The sequence below is a fragment of the Pseudorasbora parva genome, chromosome 1 (assembly GCF_024679245.1).
Source record: "Pseudorasbora parva isolate DD20220531a chromosome 1, ASM2467924v1, whole genome shotgun sequence".
NCBI lineage: Eukaryota > Metazoa > Chordata > Actinopteri > Cypriniformes > Gobionidae > Pseudorasbora > Pseudorasbora parva.
This window is the reverse complement of record NC_090172.1, coordinates 44,355,650-44,377,555: the sequence shown is the minus strand read 5'-3', so window position 1 is coordinate 44,377,555 and position 21,906 is coordinate 44,355,650. Positions and strand designations below refer to the sequence as shown.

Genomic DNA, 21,906 nt, shown 5'->3' with positions numbered 1-21,906 from the left:
GTCAAAGGGCTTTTCTCAGAGCCATTTTGATTGCTTTTAACCAACTGTTTTAAAAAGTCATTTTTAGCAAGTCAGTTCACATCAAGAGAGGAGCAACAGAATAAACACATGAATTTGCTTTAAAAGTGTGCTTGTGCTATCTATTTCTTTAAAATAAACACCACTTGATACTTTGATATTTGATAGTGGTTTATAGGGATCTAAATATATTTTCTGTTACTGTATATTTAAATCATACCATATGGGCTCCTAAAAAGGGCCTTTTGTCTAGTAAAAATGTAATAATAGATGGTTCGAGGGAAGTACGTTGAATATTTCTGTACACTGTACTGTGGTCATCATCCTGAAATGTTATAATTCATGGGTCATGGTGCCCACTCCTGACTCATTTAAAACACCCAGAAAGACCCCAACTCAGGAGGACAACAAGAGACAGTTACAAGGGTAAGAGTGGAGTAAAGCCTCTTACTGAAAAAGAGAAAGACTCCCACCCTAGAGCTCCACAGGACTGAAGAGGGGGCGGTGTCAACATCACATTGTTTATTGGAGTGGTAATTCAGAGCTTGGTGGTCTAATGCGCTTGTGAAGCACTTTTAATTTTCCCAAGTTTGCGTTTGAAAGGAACAACGGGTAGCTTTCATTCACAGGTAGCTTTGAAGTATACAAGAGGTTCTGACATAGCCAGTCCCTCACTAAAAGTCTGAAATAGCCAACAAACCTCCCAGCTTTCCTTGGAATTGCCACCAAGTAGAAGATCCTCATAACTATCTTTTTCCAGCTGGATGCTGGAGTTTAAGAGTGGATCAAAATCAGCGACAAAAGTACATTTTTCATTTAAATTCATGATAAAATTTGGAATAAATTTAAAGTGGTTATTATATCATTACACAAGCATATTACAATAATAATCTTCTTTGGTCTTAGATTAGGATTATTTGAGTTTGTATTCACTGATAACTGTGGTTCTTCTCTCCCTCTAGTGGTCATAATCACTGCTCTTTCAAACTTGGTAATCTAATGCAAAATTGACACGGTTACCCGTGGTTTACAGATGACATTACACCAAAGTAGGGTAACATAACAGAGAAAGTAAACTACTTGCTGACAGCAGAGCCATATGAATGCTGATTCACATTTTATAAACCCCTTGATAAATATAGAATATTGAAATACATTCTAACAATGATACCTGATTTTCTGATCTAGTAAATATGTAAGTAATTGTAAAAAAAAAAAAGGATAAATGCACTGAAATGAATTAAATAAGATCTACTGTATTTTTTTAAATGAGCATATAGCTTCAAAATCTGAAAGTATTTAATGCCTCTATTTTTGTAGTAAAGAAAACCACTTATACTTTCGAGAAACCAGCCTCCAATTGAAGAGAAAATAAATGGGGTGTGTTCTTTACATGCCATAATTCTTTAAAGTTAAACAACCATAAAGGCTAAGAACTCTGACCTTCACCATCTAACTAAGCAAGAAAAGCCAATGATGTGTGCAAGGCCCCACTCTCTCGTCATATACTGATTATGATAAAATATGTCTCAGCCTCACGAAAAATAACCGTATGTCATCCATGACAACACGGGGCCAGATTTCAGCGAGACCCAAATTTCTTCAGCTCTGAAAATGTTTTACTGTTGGCTGTAAAGCTCAAACTCAACTGGTCTGGGACTGTATTCACTAAACATTTTTAGACCTTCATTCTACAACATTTTATGTTCTAAAAAATATATGTTCACATACTTTTAGTTTGTAGTCTGTAATACTTTTATATTATCGCTTTTTCTTTGTCAGCTAACCCAAGAGTTAAATGCACTGCTTGTATTAAATCAAATTATGATTTTATACTAATTTTATCACTAAATAAACTTGAATGCATTAGGCTAACAATTGTTGGTTATCCACAGTGTAAATTATGCAAAATTACTTATTTAAAAGAAAACAGAACATCAAATTTACTGACAACTCATATTTCATGTTTACTTTCACGAATGTACTGGTGTGATCACAAATTGATTTTTTAAGTTAGAAAACAAAAAAATCTCAAATGTACCTATGTGACCCTGGACCACAAAACCAGTCTTAATAATTGAGATTTATACATAATCTGAAATCTGAATACATAAACTTTCCATTGATGTATGGTTTGTTAGGATAGGACAATATTTGACCTATTTGAAACTGGAATCTGAGGGTGCAAAAAAAATCGAAATATTGAGAAAATCACCTAAAGCGTTATCCAATTAAAGTCCTTAACAACACATATTAATACTAATAATAAATTGTTGACATATTTACGGTAGGGAATTTACAAAGTATCTTCATGGAACATTATCTGTACTTAATATCCTAATGATTTTGGCATAAAAGAAAAAATATATAATTTTGACCAGTACAGCCACAAATACCAATGTGACTTATGATTGGTTTTGTGGTCCAGGGTCACATATGTTTTTTTTGCAAGATGATTTTATATATTAACATTTAAATATGTATCCAATATTTCTTTTTAAGCACTTTAACAAATAACTGACAGACGGAAGAAGCTGATAGGTCTGTGGAGCCTCTCTGACTGCCTTTGTAGAGGAGCCATGATGCAGAGGGTGCCATGCCTGCCGAGGGTTCCCTGAGGCCATGCCTCCCTCTCCATCACTGCCATATGTTTGCATACTTACACAAACATATGAGCTTTGCACCCTGTTTGGCTCCGTTAGCATGTATCATTACCCGTTTGGCAGGACAAAATATTAAGCGCATGGTGGCCTAATTTAACTGCTTGGTGGATTATGTTTAAATTTTAAGATGTTGCTTTAAAAACAAAACCGAGATTGCTTTTTACTGCACTAACACTAGAGGTGATGGATGTTTTATTTGACGATATGACTTCCACAAAAGTGAAATAAGAAAAAAATATTTCGTAATGAGATGTCAAATTGCAATGAGCCATGCTCGAACAATAAACCTGGCTGTGAAGTGCCTGATGTTTTATTCACTCTTATTGCAGGAAACAAGAGGATCTTCTTTCATTATCAAGGGTCATTTACAATACCATAACGCATTTTGACGTTAGGGAAACCGTCCCATGATAAATTCTTTCCCGTGCCCTTCACAGTTGTCATAGCAGGACCATAAACAGCATTTATAATAATCTAGTAGGGCGGCGCACCCAGCTCGCTGATTAGCATGCAGAAGATGAGGGGATGGGAGAAGTGACAGAGGCCACAGAGCTCATTGATATATCCTCATTGTTCTTCATCAGAAACACCATGAGTGGTGCAGAGAAGAAAACACACATCAGACATTAATATTTTAGGGGATTGCAGAGTCTTTTTAGAATTCTTCCACTTGTTTTGTAGTGAAAAATATGTAAGATAGGCTTTGATTGAATATTAATTAAATAAATATGAAAATATACAGAAAGAAAAAAACATCTCTGGACTCATGACATTATATATGGCTGATTGAAAGAACTGTTATAAAGTCATAGCTCTCAGAAAAAATGTCATCATTTACTCAGCTTCATCTCATTCCAAACCTAACTTTCGCTTTTCTGTGGAACACATACACACACACACACACACACACACACACACACACACACACACACACACACACACACACACACACACACACACACACACACACACACACACACACGCACACACACAAAACATTTTTGGAATTTTTGAATGAACTATAATTTTAACTAATCAGAAAGGCTTATATGATATAAAATTATGTTTTTGAAATATTGAAAAACAATATTAAGATAACTCATTATTATAAATCACATAATTTAAATATAATTAACATCCATACAACAGAATCAATGTAAATGGTCATGTGTCTTCCACGCTTTCTTTTTCTTCAGTTTCGGCTTAGGCTTTTCATTTTGGTCGCCTATTAGCCCACAAAGTATTAATAAACATGCTTTACCACATTATGCAATTATAATAGCTTTACATGATAATGGACTTCAGTCTCTTTCTGTTAAGACGATAATGCTGACTTGCAGAAAATATCTTTTTTTTTTTGCTTTAAGCATCTTCAATTAAATATTTAATTCCTTTCATGCATGGTACAATGTTCACCTAACCATTTCCTGAGATGTTATTCTATTTGTTGTGGCAAGACTGTTTCGTAAAGAAAACAAAGGACGAAAAAGTAATTAAGTTCAGTAATAAAATCTCAAGCATCATAACACGCAACATTAAATGCCCATCCAACTCCATCAATTACCACAAGAGCTCACACACACACACTTTATCCACCTTGAACGGTAGTGTATTTACATTATTCTCTCTGACAACTATTTCTCATTGTTTAATACTGATTTAAAGTGCTTCATCTAAACAGCAGTATTAAAATCAGCCTTTAAGCGGTTGGCTGACACATGAGAAGGACAATGTGCATGGCCTCTCATAAGTTTACTTTGTTTTGCTTTTGGAAGGAAGCAGGATTGTTCACTGTGGCAGGGCATTTATCTTATATTCATCAAAGGCCGCCCACATAACAAACAGCCGTACTTGTTTGATTTTATAAATAATTGAAGTCCACAGGGAGTCACATTGTTTTAGGCCTAAATCTGTTGTTTACTGATAGTGTGTATGTAACAGCACCAATGCAGTGAGTGTGTTTGGATAGAGAGTGAATGAGAGGGAGAGAAAAAAGGGAAACTCACCCAGGGCGGAAGCACTTGGCGCGGAAATGAAAGCGTCTCTGTTTGCAGGCTGAGAGAGAGAGAGCACTGCACTCTCTTCGTGGCCACGGGGCAAGCGCAAGTCCCCAACGAGCACTCAACACAACGTCTCCTCGTGACAGAGGCATCAAACAACCCATCTGAAATGAGAGAGTAAATATAAATGAATGAAACCAGAATGTTTTTTTTCTAAACATTCTGTATTTATATTGCATACACTGTTTTATAAATCACTGTAAGAAGGGTGAAATATGATCTTAATTATTAGTTAGTGAGAAGGAAACTAATAATAAACCAATAACCTTTTGATACATAGGCATCCACCTTTATTATGACAGCTGTATGAGTGACAGAGGCCCGAGGAGTTTCCTTCATTTGACATCCTCTCATCGTGTACACCTCCGTCAAAATAAGAAATCGAGATATGACAATAAGTTGTTTCTGTATTCTTTTTGTTCCTTCATGTGCAATCTTTCATAAAGCTGTAGGGCAGAAAGAGGGGGAAATCATATATTCATCTCTAAGAGCTCTGTGAGTGAACGTTCTTGGCCAGAACAACCTGTGCAGAAATTTCAGTCTCCAAATCAATTATTAGCACTGAGGTTTTGACACGCTCAAGAGGAATCAACAACTAGCATTAAGAAAAGTACAAAGCTGATGTAAACAACACCGAATGAACTCATGGGACCCCTGTCTATAAATTATACATGCAATCTAGCAAAGGGCTGGTGTCACCAGAATAGGGGTCCATGACAGAATCACAGCATCTATATGTAAAACAGCAGAGGCCAACACAATGTGACGGTTGCATTGCTTTAAAGTGCACATAATGAGATGCAACTTCCCCCCAGTCTGTCTGCTTTTATTTAAGCAATATTTAATAGTGTCCATATAAATATGAATGCATTCTGCCTTTTATTGTTTGCTTATTAGATTACGCTATAACTTTAAATTTTCTTTTTTCTTTCTTTCTCAGTACGATGAATGCCATTTTCATTGAGCCCACCACAAATTAATGATATTTTAATTTCTTTCTTTTTTTTGTTTCACAAATTATTATTTTTTTGTAACAATTTGAAAATTCTTTAAATGTAGCTATATTAAATGCCATAAACACACTTTTGCTGGAAAATGACAGCATTGGTTTGTAGCTTTCAAAACATTCTCAGTGAGGCTTTTGAAACCATCACAAAACATTTCTACAAAACCCTCAACATGTTAGCCAGCAAGACCATTTAATGGTGACAAATCAGAATAATTTGCAGTAACAATATACAATAGAATACATAATAAAAATAAATAAATAAATAAAAGCTGGGGATGGAGGGTAACTTGCTCCTGGGCAATTTTGATAAGCTGCTGATAATACTGAATTGTCCTCATATACTCTACTGCCAAAAGTTTTGGGACGCCTGGCTTTAAATGAACTTTAATGACATCCTATTCAATAATCCGTAGGTTTTAATATGGAGCTGGCCCACCTTTTGCAGTTATAACAGCTTCAACTCTTCAGGGAAGGCTTTTCACAAGGTCTAGGAGTACGTTTATTGGATTTTTTTTTACCATTCTTCTAGAAGCACATTTGTGAGGTCAGACACTGAGTCTCCACTCTAATTCATTCCAAAGGTGTTCTATCGGGTTGAGGTCAGGACTCTGTGCAGGACAGTCAAGTTCCTCCACACCAAACTCGCTCATCCATGTCTTTATGGACCTTGCTTTGTGTACTGGAGCGAAGTCATGTTGGAACAGGAATGGACCATACCCAAACTGTTCTCACAAAGTTAGGATCATTATTGTTCAAAATGTCTTGGTATGATGAAGCATTACGAGTTAATTTCACTGGAACTAAGGGACCAAGCCCAACTCCTAAAAAACAACCTCACACCATCATCACATAATCCCCCCTCCACCAACTACTTTACACGTGGCACTATGCAGTCAGGCAAGTAGTGTTCTCCTGGCAACCACCTAACCCAGACTCGTCTATCGGATTGCCAGACAGAGAAGCGTGATTCTTCACTCCAGAGAACACGTCTCCACTGCTTTAGAGTCCAGTGGCTCCACTGCATCCGATGCTTTGCATTGCACTTTAGTGATGTAAGGCCTGGATGCAGCTGCTCGGCCATTCCACATAGCTCTCTACGCACTGTTCTTAAGATAATCTGTAGGCAACACAAAGTTTGGAGGTCTGTAGCTACTGACTGCAGAATGTTGGTGACTTTTGCGCACTGTGCCCCTCAGCATGCACTGACCCAGCTAAGTGATTTTATGTGGCCTGTACCACTTCGTGGCTGAGTTGCTGTTGTTCCCAATTGCTTCCATTTTGTTATAATGCCACTAACATTTGAACGTTGAATATTTAGGAAATTCCTTGAATGGGCTTATTGCACATGTAGCACCCTATCACGGTACCACGGTTGAATTCACTGAGCTCCTGAGAGCGACCCATTGTTTCTCAAATGTTTGTAGAAGCAGTCTGGATGACTAGGTGCTTGATTTATTCACCTGTGGCCATGGAAGTGATTGGAACACATGAATTCAATGAAGTGCTGATTTAGTAATATAAACATTATTTATTATAAAAAATGTTGAAAACATTTGCTTCATATTTTTGTGGAAGCATGTATTATACAAAATAACAGCATTTATTTGAAATGTATTTGTTAAATCTAAACGCCTTAGATGTTAATGCATTATTGGTAAATAAAAGTATTAATTTCTGTCAACATAAAAATATTTTTTTCCAGTTGAGTGGTTACGGTGACTGTTTTTCTAAAGCAGAGAAGGATGCCATTCACCGGCTGTCTTCACTCTAATTACTCAGCTATATAATTGAAATTAAAATAGCCACTGCCTCCAGCACCGCAAGGATGGGATCGTTCACCTCCGATAGCACCCGCACATCAATAATCAGATTATCATTGGGCCATGGATAAACAGAAATAGCTGGCCTTAGCATATTTAAGAGCTGCTATTAACTCATCTCCCTGGTTATTTATGTCCTTTGCTTCTTAATAAGACTCTTGGCAATATTATTCTAATTATATAAGTCCAATCAGCAGTATTGCATGTCTGGCCTCATTTACATTTGCCAGTGCTTTGTCTTTCACACTGTGATACTAATTCAATGAGACGTCTAATGTTTATGTTATATGTGGCCTGCAGAATTTGGCCTCCCCTACCCTTCCAGTTCATTAGAATCGCTGTGTATGTGAGAGTATGTTGTGCCTGTATGATTGGGTTTGTCTCTGAGCATATGACTGATTGATCAGGGTTGCTCTATGGCACAATTGAGTTTGCTTTGTAATACAAATATGTGTTTAGTTCTGTGAGGGTGTGCTGGCGGGCTTTTCTAGACGCCGGCCCATAGCAACAGCCTGTAGCTGTTGTTTCATTTCATGAAAAATTATCTTATCTTGCCTGTGAACATCTACAAAAATATCAGATGAGTGAGTTCTGGGATTTATGCATTGATGAAACTAAGTATTTAGATTGGCGATTAAATAAAATCAACTCACCCTAGCCAGGTTTAAACCAATATTCTTCTGATGCCATCACAAAATAGATAATATATAGGCCAAGCATTTAGGCATATCGACTTAATTTTATTATAAAGTGGAGCTTTTGGAAAAAAAGAGAGGGAAATGAGAGGAGAGAGGGAAACCAGAGAAGAGGAGCAATGACAACATAACCCACATTGATCGCTCTTTCCTCCTTGCTTCTGAGGAATGACATTAATCTGGAAGATTAAAAACTGTCACGTCTGATGATGTACTACCATCCACCTTCAGAAAACACACAGCAGTGCACACTCTCTATTATTCATGCTCTTTTAGACTGTGATCATAGCAATATCGTTGACCTGGAGGTCTCAATTACAATAACCAAGGGTCAGAATGTCGACACGGGGTGCAGCAGTGGACTGCAGGTCTACACAAGTTCAACAATGCATTATCAAGACACCAAATACCTTATGTTCAAATGACAGATATATACATCATATTCTTTTCTTCAATTCTTATTCAGCATTCCTGTAATTTTACCTCAATTAAAGATAATTAAGATTATGGGCCTATAATGACATTAAATATTATATAATCTGTATGTGTACTATTAAAATATTGAAAACATTGATTTATAAAAACAAAACCGTAAACATACAAATAAAGCCAGGACAAAACAGTGAAACAAATTAAACTTTATATAAAAAGTATCACTATGTTTTTGTGCTGTCATAGTGGTCCTATCTGTGAATGTTAAAGTTTATTATGACTTTATAATTAAATCGCCTGTTAGTATTTAATAAAATGACAACAACAACAACAACAACAACGTCCAGTTTGTCTGGAGTACGTAAAGCAGAAGATATGTTCCGCAGTTATAGTTGGAAAGGGCAGTTCAAGTTAATCTACTGCCCTCTTGTGGCAGAAGCCTATGTACAACCAGAGATGTGTTTACAGCAGTTTACATGTACAGCAGACAAACAACAGAGACCGGCTGACTGTACATTATTACACTTATTAAATTGTTACGGGAATATTGCGGGTCCGACGTGCAGTGTGAAAGGGGCTTAAGAAACTTTCAATTTAATCAGAAATTGTTTAAACAGCCAATGTTAGTCAATAAGTGGATAAATCACTACTTACTGCTTGCAGGAATACAGCTGCTTTCTTCAGCTTAAGACGCTGAGTGAAGCTAGCTTGAAATGGGCCGAACAAACGAATGATTTGTTGTAGTATCCGATTAAAATAAACCTCAACCATGAATGTTCACATATTACAACAGTCCCCTGCACAGCCTAAACATGACGTGTGATGAGAGCTGCCGTTTTTGCTATCCTCACCTCAAGTGTCGTTTTTTACCTGCAGACAGTCTCAATGATTCGACTCCGTCAGTTCCGCCAGACAATGCACATGTTTGGACAGATGTAAATGTTGGGGGTGTGCATATAAATGATCCCCAACGCTTGCGTCACAGTTGGCCTTATGTTGAGAAGCACTTTTTTTTCCGTGGAGTTTTTCACAAACAAGATTTACATAAGAAGTAGGAAGCAATGGTGTTTGAGACTCACAGTATGTGATGTCCATGTACTGCACTTTTATTTTTTCACTATGGCAAGGTTAATTAAAATTTTCATTGTAGGGGACCTTTAAGAAACAATTACTAGACAAGTAAAATATATTGTCTTGTTTTGGGGGGAAAATAACTCAAATTTAAGAGAGTTTTTGCTTAAAATAAGCTAAATAATCTGCCAATGGGGTAAGTAAAATAATGTTGTTTTGGTGATGTTTTTATTAACAAAATTTCGGGAGGAGCATGTGCAGATAATTAAACCTAATTAAACATGAGTGGAGCACATCAAGCTAATCAATGATAAGAGGTGTGTGCGTGTGTGTGTGTGTATATATATATATATATATATATATATATATATATATATATATATATATATATATATATATATATATATATATATATATATTAATTACGGGAGTTTAACGCGTTAATTAAGATTAATTAGGCAAAAAAACAAAAACAAAAAAAAAACACAATTTTAAACACACTTATTTTTGACCCGCGGAACGTTTTTCAATGAGTGAGTTTCGACGGACTGATTATACTGGAACACCAACTAGCACTCACGAGTAACGACAACAACAAACATGAACAAAGAAGCTGATGAAACTGCTTTGCTTAGCTCCGTGGATGGGAAATTTTGTTTAAAAAAACGAAAGGATGGAAGCGTCGACAAGAGCAGGGTTGTGTGCAAACTATACAACAAGGAATTTGCGTATTACCGCAGCACATCGAGCCTCAAATATCACAAATATGCTTTTGCTACACTTAATGGCAAACATTGCACTGGTCTGTTGGACTTAAATAAATAAACAATATTTTGTTGATTAAGCTTATGTATTCAGTCATTATTCAATGGTATACTAAAAATCCATGTGAAAAATTACTTCTCAGGTCAAATATTTATATGCAATTAAAATGTGATTAATTTCGATTAATTAATTACAAAGCCTCTAATTAATTAGATTAACTTTTTTAATCGTGTACCAGCCCTAATATATATATATATATATATATATATATATATATATATATATATATATATATATATATATATATATATATATATATATATTCCGTATATTTTCCGCACACTCACGCTGTATAGCTCAAACAGCTCGAAGCAATTCAATGCTAAAATCTTTTCCTTACAAATTCCTAAACCATTTTGGCTGCTTCCATCAGCATTCATTGTAAAATACATTATGCTTTTCCTGAATATAATTGTGTTTGCTACCATTCACAATTGTGATTCTGTCTTCTAGTGTAATCGATGTTGTAGCCTATGCTAACAACGGGTTGTCAACCATGAAAGAGCTCGGACAGTGTAAAAAGTGCCCACCGCAGACTTGCAACAGGGGAATCTACAACAGAAATAGAAAATTATCTTAAATAATTTGCAGGCACACATCAATCTTTCTTGCGATCTTGCAAGATCTACGTAGCCTACTACAGAGTGACATACTTTTCACACGCGAATATTGCGTTCATCATGGACCCGCACAAGGTTGCTGTGATGATGAACTATAAATATAACATTACTTGCTAGTAAAGCTAAAGCACTAAAAAGTTGCCAATACAATAATGCATATATTACGCCAAACAATCAGCCACAAGTTAGAACCAGCTGATAACGTGAGCTTCACATTTCTGATTCTGAGTGTTCTACGGGCTCGCACACCAATGCTTCAGTGCAGAGCAGTTCACAATGAATAGCGCACATTTATTCCAAAGCGAACTCTTATCAACAATGACAATTTTTTCTTTATTTTGATTAATATGGTATGTTGTATTATATGCTTCCCACAGGGAGGCCGGATAGCTGGCCTGAATGGTTGCAGCCAAGTAAAACTCACATATCAGACATTTCAAAGAGGGTTTATTATCACCGTAGATCCCATGCATACATTGGGGCAGTTTGCAAACACTCCACTGACAACTGTGTTAAACAGAAAAATAAATGGCAAAGAGCAACAGAAATTTAGAACGCATCCATGCAATGTTCATAGCTCGCGCTCCATCTACGGACTGCCCAAGCATCAGCGAGTGAGAAGAGAGAACGTTCCGCCTTAAAGCTAGCCTAGAAATTTAGACACACCCTAGTGGCAGCAAATCTAATCTGCCGCGAGTGTCGTCTAGCAACTCTCAATACACTTCTGACCGTGGAGATCCACTTTTGCGACACGACTGAAGCGTGATGTTGTGACGCTTCCCGTTATTTGTGCGTTCAAATCGGTTCAAATTTGCCTTCTCAGAATGCTATGCAGGCACGTTAAAGCCGCTTGACGTCACCCATAGGAAAAAAGTGGAGCGTGGCACGACAGAAGTGTTGCACGGACAAGTATATCTGCACATTGAGCTGTAAAAGCCAAACTCTGGCCGGGCCAATCACATCGTGTATAGAGTCGGTGGGCGGGGCTTAACATAATGACCCCCCGAGTTGCGCTTGCGTGCTACTAGTAAACACAGAAGCTGGTGAACGGAGGTCTTTCGAATCAGATTTGACTAGGGATGTCCCGATCCGATCACGTGATCGGAAATCGGGCCCGATCACGTGATTTCAGACTCGATCGGAATCGGACATTACATCCCGATCAAGACTCGGATGTATATTCCGGGTTGCCGTGTAAAAGGTGCGCACTTGCACCACGGTTCATCTCACATCTGATGACGCATCAATAATATGGGTTGTAACTTGAAAATAATGCGTCATGTATGTTTCTGTCGATGGATACACGTGCTGGCTCCTTAGTGATCCATTACTACAGCGCTAACAAAAGAAAAACATGGGCAAAACGGTCGATCTGTGTAAACTTTGTTCAATGCATGCGAGTGCTGCCGTATGTTCGAAAATGACCAGTCATTTTCGGAAGCGAGCACTCGTCTCACAGCGCGCGTATATTGAGTTCTCATTCAAGTCTTGTGCTTAAACGGACAAACTCACACAAGAAGTATGTCAACATGTCCATCTTGATGAGTATCCAAGCAGACATAGTCTGAATATGCCTTAAGAGGACTTTATACAGTCGAGAAAGACGACGCAGAGCCTTCCATTAGGTCTTAAAGGGGCAGTAGCCTTTACTGCTGTCTGTTTAATGTCAAACAAAAGAGAAGGAATCACTCACTGCTCTTGATTGAATAGCTTTTGTAAGGATTAGTCTTTAATTTAAACAGTTAAATATGCAGCTATTTTACATTTGATTAGCCTATTTATTCAATTTCTCTACCTAAAAACTAATGTTAGACCTATAAAAACCTGAAAAGCATTGTTAATTACACTTCAATCAAATTACACTTCAATTATTTTTTCCCCAAAGTTAGTTTATGTCATTGTAGGCAGCTATCATCACGATGATTTCATTTCAAGTGTTTTTTATATTTAGGCCTACTGTTGCACTAAAATCCTAAAAGTGAAGAATTTATGTTATTTATTACTTGATTGTGCAAGCTACCTCATAGAAGTGATCTGTTTGTTATAGAGTTGTTGAATGTTAAAATAAGGTGAATAAAATAAAAAATAAAGACCATCCTGGTTCGTTTTTTCGCTCTTCTTTATTCTTTTTTTTAATGTATTATAGAAGTATCGGATCGGGACTCGGTATCGGCAGATACTCAAAATCAAATGACTCGGACTCGGACTCGAGGGCAAAAAAACCTGATCGGGACATCCCTAGGCTCAGGGTTCGACGCAATCTTGGGTCGAGGTCCCCGACACTCTGGCTGTTGCGACTCGTGGAGCGTGAGCGCTGCCATGTTTTAGCCTTAGAGTGACAGTGTATATTGATTTATCCCAAAAGAATAGAAGTGAAATGTGAGGGGACAATGTAAAATGTGAGGGGCACATTGTAACATGACCAAATGACAGCTGAAAATGTTGATATAATAATTAAAAAAAAATCCTATATCCATATCCTAGACAAACAAAAATATATTTTTTATTTGTCAATAAAACACTATTAACTTTTTAAAATAAAATGTTATTTTTAATTATTAAAAATATGCTAATTTTTAAATTTCACAAAAAACACCACAAAACACAGCTATATAGCACAGTTAAAACATTATTTCCCATTTTCTTGTGGTTTCTCAATAGAAATCATAAAAATATAGAATATAACAGCACAGTTCTAATTAGGGCACATTGTAACGCAGAGTTAAATCAAAAATCTTTACTCACTCCTATAATTTAGGTGTTATTTTAAGGTGTTTTTTTATCAGGACAGTTCAGCCAAAAATGAAACGTTATCATAATTTAAGAAACCCCCCATGTTGTTCCAGTCCTCTATGACTTTATTTCTTCTTTGAAAGAACAGTAAAAAAAAAAAAAAGAAAGAAAATTTGAGAAATGTCAGTTGGTGTTTTGTTTTGGTTTTGGCAGAAAAATAAAGCATGACGCCAGAATACTTCCTTTTCACATGCCAAAGCCGAAACTAAATATTATTTGAAAAATAGCCCGTGTCTTGTTTAATCTCAGGTATCTTTTTTCATGTTCCACGTTCCACTCACTCAGACAGCACATCTTTAATTCTTTGCGTTCCTCTCATGAGTATAAGTACTGGGAAAGTATTCCTGAGCTTTATTCTCTGACTCGGACAGAAGCCAAAAGCCTCGACAACTCAGAGGAGAGAAACACAAGACAAGAAACAAATGTAAGAATTTGTGTACCATACAAATGTATTCTTAAAATAAAATGTTAGATTGTAATTGTGAAGAACTTTTCTCCTTTTGTTTGCAGATCATGTTTACAAAAACGTTTTTCGGGCTTCTTTTCAGTCTTACACTGAATGTATGGCTCTGTGAGACTGCAAGTGTAATAATTTGTAAATAATACGTTTTTTGATTGATTTTTTTTTTTTAAATGTTATCACAATATATCCCACTAAATATCTGCCTCACATTGCAGTGGATCAACAAGAAGCACCACATATAATTTGTAAGTAATACGTATTATAACGTAAGGTCTGCATTTAAGTGACTCAGCAGTGCTTCTGTCCAAGCAGATGGCCTATACTATCTGAACTCATCAAAAGGGATCCTTTACCAAATTCTGTGATATGACCACTGCTGGTGGAGGCTGGACACTGGTTGCCAGTGTTCATGAAAACAACATGTATGGAAAGTGTACTGTAGGTGATCGCTGGTCTAGTCAGCAGGGCAGTAGCCCAAACTGGCCTGATGGTGACGGGACATGGGCAAACACAGTGACATTTGGAACTCCAGATGCCTCTACAAGTGATGATTATAAGGTATTTTCATTACATTTATGGTTTTCCAGCCATAGTTAAATAGAAGCAACAGAAAGGACACTAAAGTAATGATCAAAGGATGTCTAACTAGAATCTGAAATGACGGTATGTTTCCTTTCTGTCACAGAATCCTGGATACTTTGACATTGCAGCAAAAGATGTGTCTGTGTGGCATGTTCCTAATAATTTGGAGTTGGACTTCTGGTTCCCTCACTCCCTCCTGCGATACCACACTGAGAATCACTTCTTAACTCTCTATGGAGGAAACCTTTACAATTGATTCAAAGTCAGATAAACTTCAACAATTTAGGGTTTAAAACATTCATAAAAATAAAATGTTGTGAAATTACACTGATTAACAGATTTTGTCCCTTTCAATTATCCCAGAAATTCCCTGTGAGGTTTGGAATAGGGGCATGCATCACTGATAATGGGCCTGCTATTCCAATAGTGTATGATATCGGAAATGTGGAATACAACAAAAATCTGTATGGGCCCAATTCAAGAAGTAAGGCTTTTTTTCTTCTTAATTTAACCAGCCAATATTTTATCAAATATTTTAATGAAAGTGGCTACATCCATTAACAGTCAGAAAATCAGTTTTATTAAGTGATGGTGTACAATTGACAAGGCATTATCCTCGTTGAGATCCAATCCCTTGGATGAATGAATGTCACGTGTACATGACAGGTTATCGTCAATGATATGTTCTGTTAGGGGTTAACAGCTTATGACCCAGGACCAGTAGTGAAGAAATGAAGACAGAGTCAGGATTCCAATTAAATAAAAGAAAAATTTACTTAAGAATAGTTTGCAGTTTCAAAAGCAGAAGCCAGCTTCAAGTCTCACAAGGAGTTCGTAGGCCGCGCTCCCTCTCTCACCGTCTCTTATATTAAATTCATTAACCTTTAACCTTTACAAAGTTTAGAAATGTAAATGTTTAACTTTCAAATTAGAGCTATATAATCATCTCAAAATAAGTTATGCTATGAATTTTTTTTTCTTCAAGTTACTTTAGTTAAATACCTTTTGTTATCCAGACCTCCTGTTTAAACTTCAACAGCTGTTCTTATCTTTAGACACCACCATGCCTTCAAATTCTCCTCTGCCATATCTAATGACCTGCAGGATTAGACTCATGATATGGAAATATTAGTTCAATATCACAGTTTTACTGATTCAGTTAATGCATTTTTGTTCTGGTCTCCACAAAAGTTAATGACAATCACCTCATGGTCTCAGCTGGCTCTTGAATGACCTTTACCATCATAACTTTCACTCAGGGTCTTCCCTGGCATTCACAAACAGTGCGGTACTTGAGTGAGCGGTATAGAGGAGCCATTATTAGGGCAGGCCGTGCTGTGTCCTGTCTGGACTCTCGGCCCCTACAACCACAGCGTCCCCCCTTACTGATGCTGCTGGCCTCACAGACATCGGTTCAACTCTCATACACACCTCACATAAAAACACCTCCCTTCTTGGAAGTGCCCAATGGCGGTGACCCCCATGTCTTAGGTTGTCCCCCTGCTGGCCAAAAGAGGATCTTACCCGTCTTCGGCAAATCACCCTCATTCACATTGGTCATCGCTTGAGATCTTTGACCCTTAAAATGGATCAGATGTTTTTCTGGAGTCTTGGGGAAAGTGCATTCAAGAGTCACCAGAGCCATTTAGTCTGCTTACTATAGGTAGAACATGGAGACAGGTTAATCGTAACACTACTTAATCACTGATATCAATTACATCTTCCAAACCGCAACACATTAGTGCGTAGATTATACTCAGTGAATTTAGCCATAACAACTGTCCATTCAATTTAATGTCCTGCATGTTGACTCTGACCTGATCCATTGGTCCTGTGCATGGTGGCGGCTAAGATTAGACAAAGATGTCACTGGTCATGGAATAATTTATTTAAAAATTTCAGTTCATTAAAATTCTGTATTTGAAAACATCTTAGACCTTTATTATTGCCCTCCTAATGGCACTCTTTCACTCTTTTTAACAAATCACTGTCTCTATGATTTTCAACTGATGCACTGTGCTTTTACTATAAATCTCTTATCACCTAAGACACAGGCTCAGATAACAGCATTGAGCTGGTTTTGAATGAGAGAGAGACTCTGAGTTATTCAGGATGGTTCACTGTGTTTTCATAAACTTTATACTACTCACACTAGCTCAGCATAAGATCTGGCTAGAAATTAAAATTGTTTTCAAATAAGACATCAAACATTTCCTTTAAACTCTATCCTTAGACAGAGATCACATTTTCAATTAATTAATTTTATATTTGTCTTTTTCCCATACAATTAATTTAGAAACTATACATTTCTCAGATTAAGTCTCTGTTACTCTTTCAAGTTTGTCCATAGCACCAGAAATGGTGGGGGCCAGATTCAGATAAGCGAATTGTTTTATTACAGCTCTGCACCAGCTTATCTTTTTGAAACCAAAACACCAGCATCTAGGGTTTTTAACATATTAACACCAATTTATCTTATAAAAACTGTTTTTACCAACATTGAGGCAAATTAACATTATTAGAATTTTTCAAGAGTTAGAGTGACATGAACCAACTTTTTCATAAATTTGTCATTTAACCTTCTACGTTACTATTTATACATTTTCTTGCCTCACGTTTTTCAGTCAATGTCTTAAATTTTACCTCATAATTTTAATTAATTTTCATAGATCTTTCCTTCAAAAATAATTACTTAAGACCTTATATTCATATTTCATTATTTTGTTAAACAGAGTGTAAGCCACTTCTTTGTTACTTTCTTACTTTGTTTCATCTGCAAAATTGAATCTGATGGGCTGATTTGCCACCATTACTACACCTTATGGGTGGGAAGTTACAGTTACATACAAAATGGCCCTGCTGACCACAATTAAAACTCTCTGTCCTTCAGCAACTGGCATGTTTCAGTCTAGTTCCCAGTCTGTAAGGCGGTGCCTAAAGCGGCAAACACTCGGACAGTCAGAGAAGAGCGTGCGTGAGGGGAGGGGGCAGATAAGACTGGCTGCTCACACATCTTGGTGTTTTCGCTTTTTCAAAAACAATCTCAAGCCCTTTTTTTTTTTTCAGGCTATACCTCAATTCCAGTAATTTCAGACAATTTATTACGTTTGGCAATTAGACTATACCATCCCTCAGTAATCTTCTGGGATTTTTCTTTCAGGGGTTAAACCCCACCCATTTTACAAATTCATTAATAAGCACTCTTTGTTTGTAGCCAGTCAAGTTGCTATTTAACTTTTCAGTCTGAATTAAAACCTTACTGCCATGTTTATTTTTTTTATTTTTATGTTCTGCAAATTTCTTTTAAGTGAGGGCTTCAGAGCAAAGCTAGTTACAGCATTTGCTCTCTTTCATTTCAACATATTATCAAGACTGATCAAGTTACTGATCATCTCACAATTTATCAGCCATATTTTAGTCAAAGTTCATACTCACCGAAACAGCAAGAGATGGAGGCGGCGATCTTTACCCAACACAGCTGTGGCTTCTGCGTGATGAAACTGCAAAGGACACTTGTACGAAAACGTCACACATACAGGTCCGTGCCAATTTGGGTCACAATTTTTATTTTACTCGGGATCGTTCCAGATGCATCACTGGCAAAACAACTCCTGAATCAATTTTTATTTTGTTTAACTAATAACTAATATTTTATTCCCTGACTGCCTGATTCACTAAGTTCGGGGTACCCCTATCTGAGATGGAAGAGAGAGAGCAGGTTTGCGATGCCCCCTGGTCCATGTGACCGTCTCTTAAGACTCTAACTCAGACAAACAGATCACACACCAGAGAGACGTGCCCCTGTAGAGGTGGTGCTACACCAGTGGCCCCCAATGGGCTCTCCCCTGTATTAGACACGTGTCTTGCGCTGTCTGCTACGCGTTAGCCGTTGCCCGTAGTAACGTGGCGTGCTCTCAGCGACCTTCTTATACCCTTATGCTGTTCCCAAAAAACAAACACTTAGTATAATTAATCCCCATTCCTATCGAAATGAAGCTCTCTCGCTCCCCGTACCCAATCTCTTCCAGTCAGACAGCCCTAACCAAATAATTAAAGCTTTCTACTACCTTATTTGTTGTTTTGCCAGGGGTGTCACCAAGGAATCATTGCCCGCGCATCCTCCACCAAAACTGTTAGGGGTTAACAGCTTATGACCCAGGACCAGTAGTGAAGAAATGAAGACAGAGTCAGGATTCCAATTAAATAAAAGAAAAATTTACTTAAGAATAGTTTGCAGTTTCAAAAGCAGAAGCCAGCTTCAAGTCTCACAAGGAGTTCGTAGGCCGCGCTCCCTCTCTCACCGTCTCTTAAGACTCGCCCTATCGTACATACAATTGTCCCAACAGTTATACCGTTTTCAAGGTCTTATCCACGTCATTACTGCAATGTGGATGGTTCTGATTGGCTCAGAGACAATGCACAGTCATGGTAAATTTCCACTCGAGTCAGTTAATCTGATGCACGTTTCCACTGACGTGTCACTTGTTGATGCTTTCACCCAGAATTAGGCCCGTAGTGACCTTCCAGATCTGGAGCAGGCGCCAGCTTGCCCAGAACAACAAGTCCACCCATCTCTTAGGGTGCCCATTGAACACCATTCTGATCTGTAACATAGAATATTGCGCACATACACAGATACAGTCTCTCCAAGGTTGGAGCTGATTAAGCTCCAGTTCTAACTAGTTCTTACCAAAACATACTGATAACATGTGCTTTCTTTCAGTGAGAGGGACACACAATAGTACAGGCAATATTCATCTTGAGTCTTTAGTGTTGCAGTAAAAGGAAATATAAAAGGAATAAAACATAATAAATTAAATGAAAGACAAATCCATATTTCATATCTGGAAGCCGGGCTAAGTGAGCAAACCCTGTTGCTGCACTCCTGACATGTTAGGGGTGTGTGATACCTCAAAAATCCAAACACACGACCGTGTTGCCAGTGTTTAGTGACACATCACACAACTCTAGGCCAGACCCTCAGTCACTCCTCAGAGACCAAATACACACTTTAGAAAACAAGAAACAAAACAAAATCATAACTGGATAGAATCATTATAATAATATAGGATAAATATTGATTAAAGTTTTGATTATGAAGTTAATTAGGATATTGATTAAAGTTTTGATTATGAAGTTAATTAGGATATAATTAGGATATAATTAGGATATAATTAGGATATAAATACAGGTATATTGAAGCGGCAGTGGATTTCAAAATCCCCCCCTTCAGTTCTGTGCATTTTCACAGCAATATTTACGCCTGGATTCATCACATTCAGAGTCTTCAATACTGAAAGGGCAGCCATGGCTCTTTGTTACTCAGCTGTCACACTGAACATGTGAGTTAAAATAATATTCTTGATTAATTAAATTAGTGTCAATTGATAGCATTTGTGACATGCTGTTAATCACCACAGACAATAATTCATATTACAGTGTGTATAAATAGTAAATGCATTGATAGTAATACATTACAAATCAAGTTTGTCGTTTGAAGAAGTGCATACGTATGTTGGGTTGTTAGTAATCTACTCATATTGTTGCAGTTCTGTATTGGTGGAGGTGGACACTTTCCTGAGGCGGTCCCTAGACAGTGTGGGGACTTTGCCAGTTTTGACTGGGATGGCTATGGTACTAATGCAGGATGGAGTGCTTCCAAAGAGATAAACGAAGCCGCCGTGCTTCTATTTTATCGCTGACACTCAGTCTAAAATCGCCAGCTTCTTTTCCTTCTTTGCAAGAAGTTTGCATGAACATAAATGTTTCATACACAATTATTTGCTAAGGCATTTCTTCATGATATATATCCTCTATGTTGGTCTGTAATCTTTGAATGCATATGTTTGCAACTGAAAAAAACAACCAAACCAGATATATTGCTAGTTCACTTCTAACACATATGAATATTCAGTTTTCTTTTTACAACTGTTCAAAAATGCATACAAATGCATAATGTTCAAATAAAACATGTAGTTTTGTAATACTTTTAGACATCAAAATCAACATTTACTTCAGTTCAGCTTCTACAAGATACTTTGACAATGTTTTATGAAAACCTTAATATAACCGGATTCGGAGGAATTGTATGCTTTTGAAAACTGAATTTCCCCAGCAATTTGCCAAAGTGGGTAGATCTAAATTTACTTTGCCATGCAGTAACAGATGAGGGAGGGGGGTTGCTAAACTTGCACATATGTTAGAACCCTATGGTTAGAACCAATCATATTAGAGACAAATGGTGTGATGATGATGCTGAATAATATGTTACCTTTAATGTACCTATCCTATATAAACAGTTGTATTTTTTTTTTTTGCTGTGGGGCTTCTCTCTGAAAATGATCCGATTAAAGCAATATTCAAGGCATTGTCTGGTGTCTGTCTGGTTACTGTTGCGCAGCAGGTTAGTGGTAGCCTGACAAGCCAGACCCACATCAAGATGTTTGGTCTGGAAACTCACCATTGACGGCTTAATCCGAGGTGGGGATAAACGGTTGTTTTTCAAACTCCCTCTGCACGCGACAGGATAGAGCTAACATTACAACCAACCAGAGCAACGAAGGTGAAGCGGAGCTCGTTGACAGATTAAACTTTCACCGTATCCGGTCGGCAAAACAAATCTTCAAATCTTCATTCGAACAAATCTTTCCTTTTTAAGAATGACTTCTGTGGTGTTCTTTGTTCTTTTCTCAGAGAAAAGCTTAACTCCAAGTCTTCCAGAGTCATGGTCAAAACTGATGATTCGAAAGACCATTTGCCAGCTTCTATGTTTACTAGTAGCACGCAAGCCGAACTCGGCCGTCATTACGTTAAGCCCCGCCCACCTACTCTATACATGATGTGATTGGCCAGACC

The 21,906-nt window shown here is 37.3% G+C and overlaps 1 pseudogene; it reads left to right on the top strand.

The window, feature by feature from the left end:
- Nucleotides 1-367: 367 nt before the first annotated feature.
- Nucleotides 368-20,753, top strand: LOC137049847 (intelectin-like; annotated as a pseudogene).
- The last annotated feature ends 1,153 nt before the right edge of the window (nucleotides 20,754-21,906 follow it).